We start from the raw sequence: 9,132 nt of genomic DNA, 5'->3' as shown, positions 1-9,132 counted from the left end.
TGGGGTTTTTTTGTTTCCCATGAATAACTAAATCCAAATGTTACATAAAATGTCCAGGGGCTGAGAGACTGGAAAGAGGCAAACAACTTCAGAACAGTAAGAGTTTATTAAAGCAAGGTACATACAAGGCTTGTTCTGGGCGGCACTCACAGGACGTGGATATCCTCCATGCCTTTCTTCCCTCAAGCTCTGTGCTTGTATTTCCTAAGCTGTAAAAAGGTGTGAATGATCAAGGGGATCAGGAACAATAAGGCTCTGGTGCCAGAGCCTGTTAACATGGAGGGTGACTTGCCCCAGCGAGAGAACTAATGGGAATCCTGAGATTAGCCTTGGGCTGATAGGACTCCAGAGCTCACTAGGGGAAGAGGGTCCGGGTCAAAGGTCCGGGTTTTCCCAGATGTCAAGATGGTGAATTCACTTTAATATGCAGCCACTTACGCTCCGCACAGCAGAATATGAGAAAATGTCTCTTGTAGCTCTAAACTACAGTACACCAGAAAGGCCTACTGTTACATAAGAATTTTATATTAGGAAAAAAGCAATTAACTTGAGTAGTACCCAAAGTTAAAAAGCAAAACTTCAACCAAATATTCCATTATCTCAACCCACTTCTATCCATCTATTTGGAAAATACCAAGACACTGTTCGCCAGAACCATGGTGTAAGCTTTGTTTCATGTTGGCTTTAAAGAAAGTAAGAGAAGCCCTAACCAGTTTGGCTCGGTGGATAGAGCGTCGGCCTGCGGACTCAGGGGTCCCGGGTTCGATTCTGATCAAGGGCATGTACCTTGGTTGCAGGCCCATCCCCAGTTGGGGGTGTGCAGGAGGCAGCTGATCAATGTTTCTCTCTCATCGATGTTTCTAGCTCTCTATCCCTCTCCCTTCCTCTCTGTAAAAAATCAATAAAATATATATTTAAAAAAAAAAAAAGAAAGAAAGTAAGAGAAGCCCAGCCGGCTTGGCTCAGTGGTTGAGCATCGACCCATGAACCAGGAGGTTGCGGTTCAATTCCTGGTCAAGGAACATGCCCGGGTTTCGAGTTCAATCCCCAAGGGGGGAAAGGGAAGGTGGCAGCTGATCGATGATTCTCTCTCATCATTGATGTTTCTGTCTCTTCCTCTCCCTTCCTCTCTGAAATCAATAAAAATATACTTAAAAAGAAAGAAAGAATAAAGTGGCACAGCCTATAACATATATTTAGAAAACTATAAGAACAATTCACTCCTTTCTCATTATTATCCCAAATTTCATCTGAATTCCAGACATGCAAATAGGAGCCGAAAGGCACATCACACACTGTTAGTCTTCTTAACTCTCACTATAGTATATTTAAAAGTCCACAGATTCCAAAAAGGTACTGAATATTTGGGTAGAATGAGCCCATGTGAAGGTCAGTGTCAACACCAAGAACTCAATGGTCCTAAAAAGCACATTCAGAATTGCCTAGAATTAATCATCTTAAATGTAGATAAAATAAGGCAGTCCAAGAAACTAGGCCATGGGGAAATCGCTGTGTTTTGCTATTACAGTTAGTTGAAGTCCATGCCAAACAAAACAAACTATAATAATATATTACAATCCTGGGCTGATGCAAAGTTTCCTCTGAGTCAAATGGGACTAAAAAGTACTAAAAATACTCAGGAAAGAACCATTTCCAATCTGACAGAGTGGTGTTCAAGATCTAATGAGACTTGATACACTACGACAGAAGTTTCAGACACTGCAGTGATTGGTGAGCCCAGGAGAATCAGGCCACCACGAGTTCTATAAAACGTGCCTGTTCCTGGTCCCTGCAAATATCAAAAGTGAAGCAACCAGATGAAGCGATGCTGTTTTTTCCCCTATGTAGCCCATCCCCTGGAAGCCATCCAGGACCCAGGCCTTTAGCATTAGCCTCCCTGTGTCTCCAAACAAGGATCACTTCCTAAAAATAAACCCTTACTTTCTTTGCTGCAAACTCCTGTTCATGTGTTATTGGACTTTGATAGACCTCATTAGTCCGATAACACCACCCCATCCCCCTTATGAACACCGGCACAGTTTCCTATACTCCTTCGACAAGGACATTCTGGAACCATCACTCGCTAAAAATCAGGTTTCACCTGAGACAGGAAACACAGAGGAAGAGCATTTTGGTGCTGATGGAGGTAAATATAGAAACTCAGTCTAGAATATGATGAGTTTGAGATATCTATGAGGCATGGCGGTGGGGATGAGCAAAGGGAGCTGGATATCTGGTCTGTAGCGTAGATGTGAGCATGAGGACTGAACATTTTTATAGATGAAGCTGCTCAAAGATCTGTCTGCCCCACCACCACCGTGACCACCTCTTCGGACAACAAAGCCAAAGAAAATACCACATTTCATAAACCCAAGATGCCACTGATTCTAAAACAAATGACTAAAAAAGAAAAACTGCTGTCAAACTCTGACACAATGCCAAGACAGCACTAATTTTAAAATGTATCCCAAATTCGAAGATGTTTATAAGATGACAAAAAAAGATACACCTTAGAATAGATAAAATACAGTGAGCTTTTTTTATTGGTAGGAGGTATTTAGATTTCAGTGAATATAGGGTGGACATTTGTTTTTGTAAATTTTTATTCTGAAAAAAATTTCAAATTTATAGAAAAGTTGTAAGAACAGTATGAAGGATTCTTGAATACCCTTTACCCAGCTAGTTTCTCCAATTAACTGTTTTCATTTTGACCCACTTATCATGTCTATTTTATCATTTTCTCTCCTCTTTCTCTCCCCTTCTTTCCCTCAGTTTCAGACTTTGATTTGTTTTTGTAAATTTTTATTCTGAAAAAAATTTCAAATTTATAGAAAAGTTGTAAGAACAGTATGAAGGATTCTTGAATACCCTTTACCCAGCTAGTTTCTCCAATTAACTGTTTTCATTTTGACCCACTTATCATGTCTATTTTATCATTTTCTCTCCTCTTTCTCTCCCCTTCTTTCCCTCAGTTTCAGACTGTCTCAGACTTTATGCCCTCTTATCCCTAAATACTTCAGTATGTATTTACTAAATTCAAGGGCACAGTCACAGTACAATGATCAAAATATGGCACTGATGCAATACTACTCTAATCTGTGGCAGGATAGTAAGAAACTAGGGAAATTCCTGGGCACGTGGAATGGGGAAACTGAGACAAGAAAATTAAACAGGCCAAACAGTTTGGGCAGATTGCAGCCAGCTTGTGAATTGCAAGACGTTATCTTCCCCAACCAAGGACACTTGAGAACAAATGGTTTATACCTCTCCTCCTTAACCAGAGAATAAATACATAGCTTGAATCACCCTGGCCTGGGAAAATAGAGAACAAAAACCCAATTAATGCCATTTGTGCCAGTTGAACCCAAGGACAGATGATGTCTGGGGGACAAATAACAAAAACCCCAAAAGCATTTGGATGGTATCACTTGAGTGGGGAATGTTAGGCAGGAAAGAGAGCTGCTAGGGCAGGAGGAGGGGGAGGGGAGAAGTAGAGGGACAATTTATCTTATACACTGAACAAAGAAGTCAGCAGTCTTGGGACTTGCCAAGATAAAAGAAGAAACAAGACCAGAATTCCACTTTTGCCAGTTTTATTCAACATAGTATTGGAAGTCGTAGCCACTGAAATCAGATTTTTTTTAAAAGCAAAGGCATCCAAATTTGAAAGAAGTAAAACTTACTATTTGCAGATAACATGATACCATATATAGAAACCCTAAATATTCCACAAAAACACACACACCAGAATTAATGAATTCAGTAAAGTTGCATGACACAAAATTAATATTCAGAAATTGGTTTCATTTTTATACACCAATAATGAACTATCAGGAAGAGAAATTAAGAAAACAATCCCATTTACAAATGCATGAAAAAGAATAAATCTAACCAAGGAAGTAAAAGACCTGTACTCAAAAAACTATAAAACACTGAAGAAAGAAACTGAAGATACAAATAAATGGAAAGATATTCCATACTCATGCAAAGGAAGAATTAACATCATCAGAATGTCTATACTACCCAATGCAATCTACATATTCAATGCAAAATCTACCAAAATATCAATGGTATATTTCACAGGACTAGAGAAAATAATCTTAAAATTCATATAGATCCACAAAAGACCCCAAATAGCAAAAGCAATATTGGGAAAAAAGAACAAAGTTAATTTATTATATTATGTCAAATTATACCACAAGACTATGATAATCAAAACAGTATGGTGCTGGCATAAAAACAGACATCTAGATCAATGGAATGAAACAGAGAGCCTAGAAATAAACCCATGCCTATATACACAATTAATCTATGACAGAGGAGGCAAGACTATACAATGGGATGAAGACAGACGCTTCAATAAAAGGTGTTAGGAAAACTGGACAGACATATGCAAAATGATACTAGACCACTCCATATACAAAAAAAAACACCTCATAATGAATAAAAGACTTAAATGGAAGACCTAAAACTATAAAACTTCTAGAAGTAAACATAGGCAGCAAACTTTTTGACATTACTCTTTGTAATATTTTTTGGATATGTATCCTTGGGCAAGGGAAACAAAAGAAAAATAAAAAATGGCAGTACATCAAACTAAAGTATTTTTGCACAGCAAAGGAAACTATCATCAAAATAAAAAGAAAACAAAAATAAATAAATAAATAAATAACCTACTGAATGGGAGAATATATTCGCATAGGGGTTAATATCCAAAATTTATAAAGAACTCATACATATTAACACCAAAAAAGCAAACAATCCAATTACAAAATGGGCAGAGGACCTGAATAAACACTTCTCCAAAGAGGACATACAGATGGTCAACACATATGAAAAGATGCTTCTGATTGCATCATTTTACATTTACTTCATACCAAGCATTTTTGTTTTTTTTTTGTTTTTTTTTGTGTGTGTGTGTGTGTGTCTGCTGGGAGCCTGCCCCCAGCCACATTGGAGGCTCAGAGCAGGCGCTGTGTGTGTGTGTGTGTGTGTGTGTGGCCTCCACTGCGTGTTTTTCTCTCCCTTGAGCTGTGGCCAGGGTGGGGTGCTGCCTGCAGGCTGCACTTTCCTGCTCATGAATCACCGGATCACTGCAGAGACCAGGGGCAGGCCCTGCTGGGTGTTGCCTGTGGGGAACTTTCCTGCTCTGGGATCACCATGGCGATCCCAGGTGCAGGCCCACCTGGGGGCGGTCCGTCCTCCGCACTTGCCTGCTCTGGGATGCCATGGGGTCCCAGCTGGCAGCGGAGCTTAGGCGGCACATGGGGGTCCCAGCTGGGGGCGGGGCCTAGGCAGCAGGGGCTTAGGCAGCCCACGGGGGTCCCGGCTGGGGGTGGGGCTTAGGTGACGCGATCACGCCACCTAAGCCAGGCCACCCAGGGATGCACACGGGGCCTGGATGGCGTCTGGCGCTGGCCAGCCCTGCCTGCAGTATGCAAATTAGCCGTCATCTTTGATGGCGGTTAATTTGCATATGGCACTGATTAGCCAATGGGAAGCGCAGCGAAGGTACGGTCAATTACCCTTTTTGTCTTTTATTAGATAGGATAGCCAAGATATAGAAGTAACCTAGATGTCCATCGATAGATGAATTGATAAAGATGATACGGGGCACACATACAATGGAATACTCCTCAGCCATAAAAGGAATGAAATTTTACCATTTGCAACAACATGGATGAAACCAGAGGGTATTATGCTAAGTAAAATAAGACAGAGAAAGACAAATACCAGGAATGAAATTTTACCATTTGCAACAACATGGATGAATCCAGAAGGTATTATGCTAAGTAAAATAAGATAAAGACAAATACCCTATCATTTCACCTATATAAGGAATCCGAAAGAAAAAAAAAAGAACAATCAAAACAAATAAACTCATAGGTACAGAGAACAAACTGATGGTCACCAGATGGATGAGAAGTTGAGGAGGGAATGGGTGAAAAGGTGAAAGGGATCAAGAGGTACAAATTGCCACTTATAAAAATAGTCATGGGGATGTAAAGTACAGCATAAGAATATAGTCAATCATATTGCAATAGTGTCAGATGGGTACAAGACATTGGGGAGATCACTTCCCCAATAGTCATGTAAATATTTAATCACTATGCTGTACACCTGAAACTAATACAATACTGTATGTCAACTATACTTGAAAAATGGTTTTTTTTAAAGGTAGAGCTACAAAAGCCAAACCTCCCTCTCGTTCCACCTGTGAGTGAGACAGCTGCCACCAATCTGACACTATGCAGAATCGGAGTGATTTTGGGCCCCCCAACTGATTTCAGCCAGGGAAACCACCCATCCTGAAGCCCTGGGTTTTCCTTCCAGGACCTCTCTATTTGTTTAATCTGAGACTAGATATTCCATCACTGGCAGCTAAAAACAGACTAACTGATGGACACCCACAAATGTAAAATTCCTTACTGGAACCTTGAAAATCTAGAAACTGTGGAGAATGATTTCCTTTCAGATCTTTAACAACAACAATAAATGATGACCATTCTGAGAAACTCTAACACACCAAAATCTTAACTTAGCAAACAAAGCAGATCTCCAAATACGGTAACTGAATTAAAAGTGTTTCTCATAACACAAAAAGATTTGTCAGTTTTGCCTAATGAAATACAAAATAACAGTCAACGCACAAAAACTGGCATATGCCAAAGCTTCTCAAGTTTGAGTGCATCACAGTTACCTGGAGGACTTTGGTTTATTTGACAAATAAATGATTTCAACTGAAGGCAAACTATGAATCAGACTGAGAATCTAGAAGTCATTTTATCCCTAAAGCCTAGAGGACAATCCAGGATTGAGAGAGACAAAAAATAGGCAGCACCAGAGGCATGCTCCAACTTTTGTGAAAAGAAGATAAAAATAGAGAACATGCTCCATAAGACATCTCTGCCCATGGTTCAGACAACAGTCAGAATCCTTTGGCGGAAAACTCTCACCAGGAGGCTCAACTTTATCCCAAAGATGGGGAAGCAAAAACCTTCTGCTAACCCCACCCTCCAAATAGCTCCAGGTAGTCTGACCCAAAGTTTTGACCTCTTGCTTGTGAATAACAAAATCTCTGGCCTTGAGCCTGAATTCCTAATTTGTACTTGAAACCAAGGACTAAGCTAAACCCAAATCTAGAGTGCAGTTATGGCCACCGCCATTCATTACGCAATGACCATGGAATTGGAGAACAAGGAAGGGGCCATGGCTCTGGAAATGCCTTTCCAGGCTGGAGGGCGTCATTCCCTCTAGTCAGGAGGGAGGCCAGGACACTGTGTTTTGGCTCCTTTTTCTAGACCTTTCTTGAGCTAGGGAAGAAAAGATATCTAGCAACCACCTGTTTATGGCAAAACCAAACCTAAGTGTCCAAAGTAGAAAGAATGTGATCAGAAGGACCTCTCAGATGCCCCAAGTCTCAAATGTCACACGTTTCATCTTCAAAGAAAAAATAAAATAAAAAACTAGTATACAAAGTCAATCACCATAAAAGGGCAAGATCTAAATACCTTGAATATTTATGGTTAATATACTTCACAATTCTTTTGTTACTCTATTGTCCACCACCAAGCATTCTTAAGGACTCAGAACAAAGGATGCACTAACACTAGGGATTTACAAATGCTGTTAGCAAATGACTGTCAGTTCACCACATCCGAGGGAAATGATTTAGGGAAAACAGTATTCCATCAAAGTTTATATAAACTCTTCATTTAAAAAAAATTTAAAGCCTAACTTTTCCTCTATAAAGTGTTCTCTTTCTAATCTGATGGTATTAAATGTTATCTGAAGTTCAAGGTCTTTGGAAAAGGTTATTTTCTCATTCTACAAAATGATTATCCTCTAATTTTTATTGAATACAAACTATAATTAAACACATACACCTTTGTGGCAAAACAGCTTTGGTTTGCCAATATAGGCCAGTTAAATTTGTAATATTTTAAACCACTAGATGATTTGTACATCAAACAACAGGGGCACCACGGTGGTCGTCTGCTTCTCTAACTGCCTTAGCATTTCTCTTTTAATATACACATACTCTTAAATATATATATATATTTTATATATATATATACACACACACACACACACTCTTGCACAAAGCTATTAAAATTGTGAGGCTGCTGATAGTGTTGTTTTAATAGCCCAGTTTTAATTATCATTCATTTTTTTAAATCTTCTTCTTTTAAAAGTATTCAAAGTCCAATGTGTAAAACCTGGAATCCGAAGCAAAGGCCCCTAAGAAGAAAGTCACCACCAACTACCATCAACTCATACCCTTCCCTCCTATTAACAGTGTTGGTGGTGGGGCCTCTGAGCTTCTCCAGGCCATCACAGTTCTCCCGCGGACCCCCCGCCCCTGCCTCCCTGTTCCATAGTTTGGCCTAAGTCTCCTAGAGCAGAAAGGAACCACCAAATGACCCTTCTGCACTTCCATCCTGTGCAAACACAGATCTACGGGGAGCGCCTAACAACGCCCCGGGGCATATTTATGCGCGTGAAACATCTAAAGAGATTGAGAAGACTCCTGCAGCCTCTGTGGTGAGGAAAGGGGCGATTCTGCCAAACAACTATAGTACAATAGATAAAACGGACTCTTCTGCCCCCTGACAGTGGCTTCTTAGTTCAAATCGTTTTCCAAATGCAAACTCCTAACACAAGAAAAGGAAACAGGTACATCCTAAAAAGTTGTTCTATGATGGAATGCAATCTTATTTACAGGAGATGATTCTATCGAATAATTCGACTTGTCTGAGGATTGGGGGTGACCCGGGGAGCCTGAAGGATTGGAGGTGGCAGGGGCGGGATGGGCAAAGGAGGACCTGGTCACCGGCGGCGGCGCATCTGGGGGGCAAAGAGGCTGCAGTCACCCTCCTAAGCCACGGCTCTCCCCCGTCTCTCCCCAGTCGGCCACCCTCCACGCTCCCCGTGAAAACACCGGCTCCGCCCCATCCCCATCCCGGATCGCACGCCGGGAGTTGAACGCCCGCTTCAGCAAAGGAGCCGGGACGCTGCAAACTCTGCTCAAAGGGGCACCGACACTTGGGAGACGGCCGTATGGAAGGACCCGGCTCAGAAGGGCTGGCCAAGCAGCCGCCTCCCGCAGGACCACCCCGGCCCTCGGCGGCG

This window comes from Myotis brandtii, unplaced genomic scaffold, assembly GCF_000412655.1.
Source record: "Myotis brandtii unplaced genomic scaffold, ASM41265v1 scaffold225, whole genome shotgun sequence".
Taxonomy (NCBI): domain Eukaryota; kingdom Metazoa; phylum Chordata; class Mammalia; order Chiroptera; family Vespertilionidae; genus Myotis; species Myotis brandtii.
Note: the sequence above shows the minus strand (reverse complement) of the source record.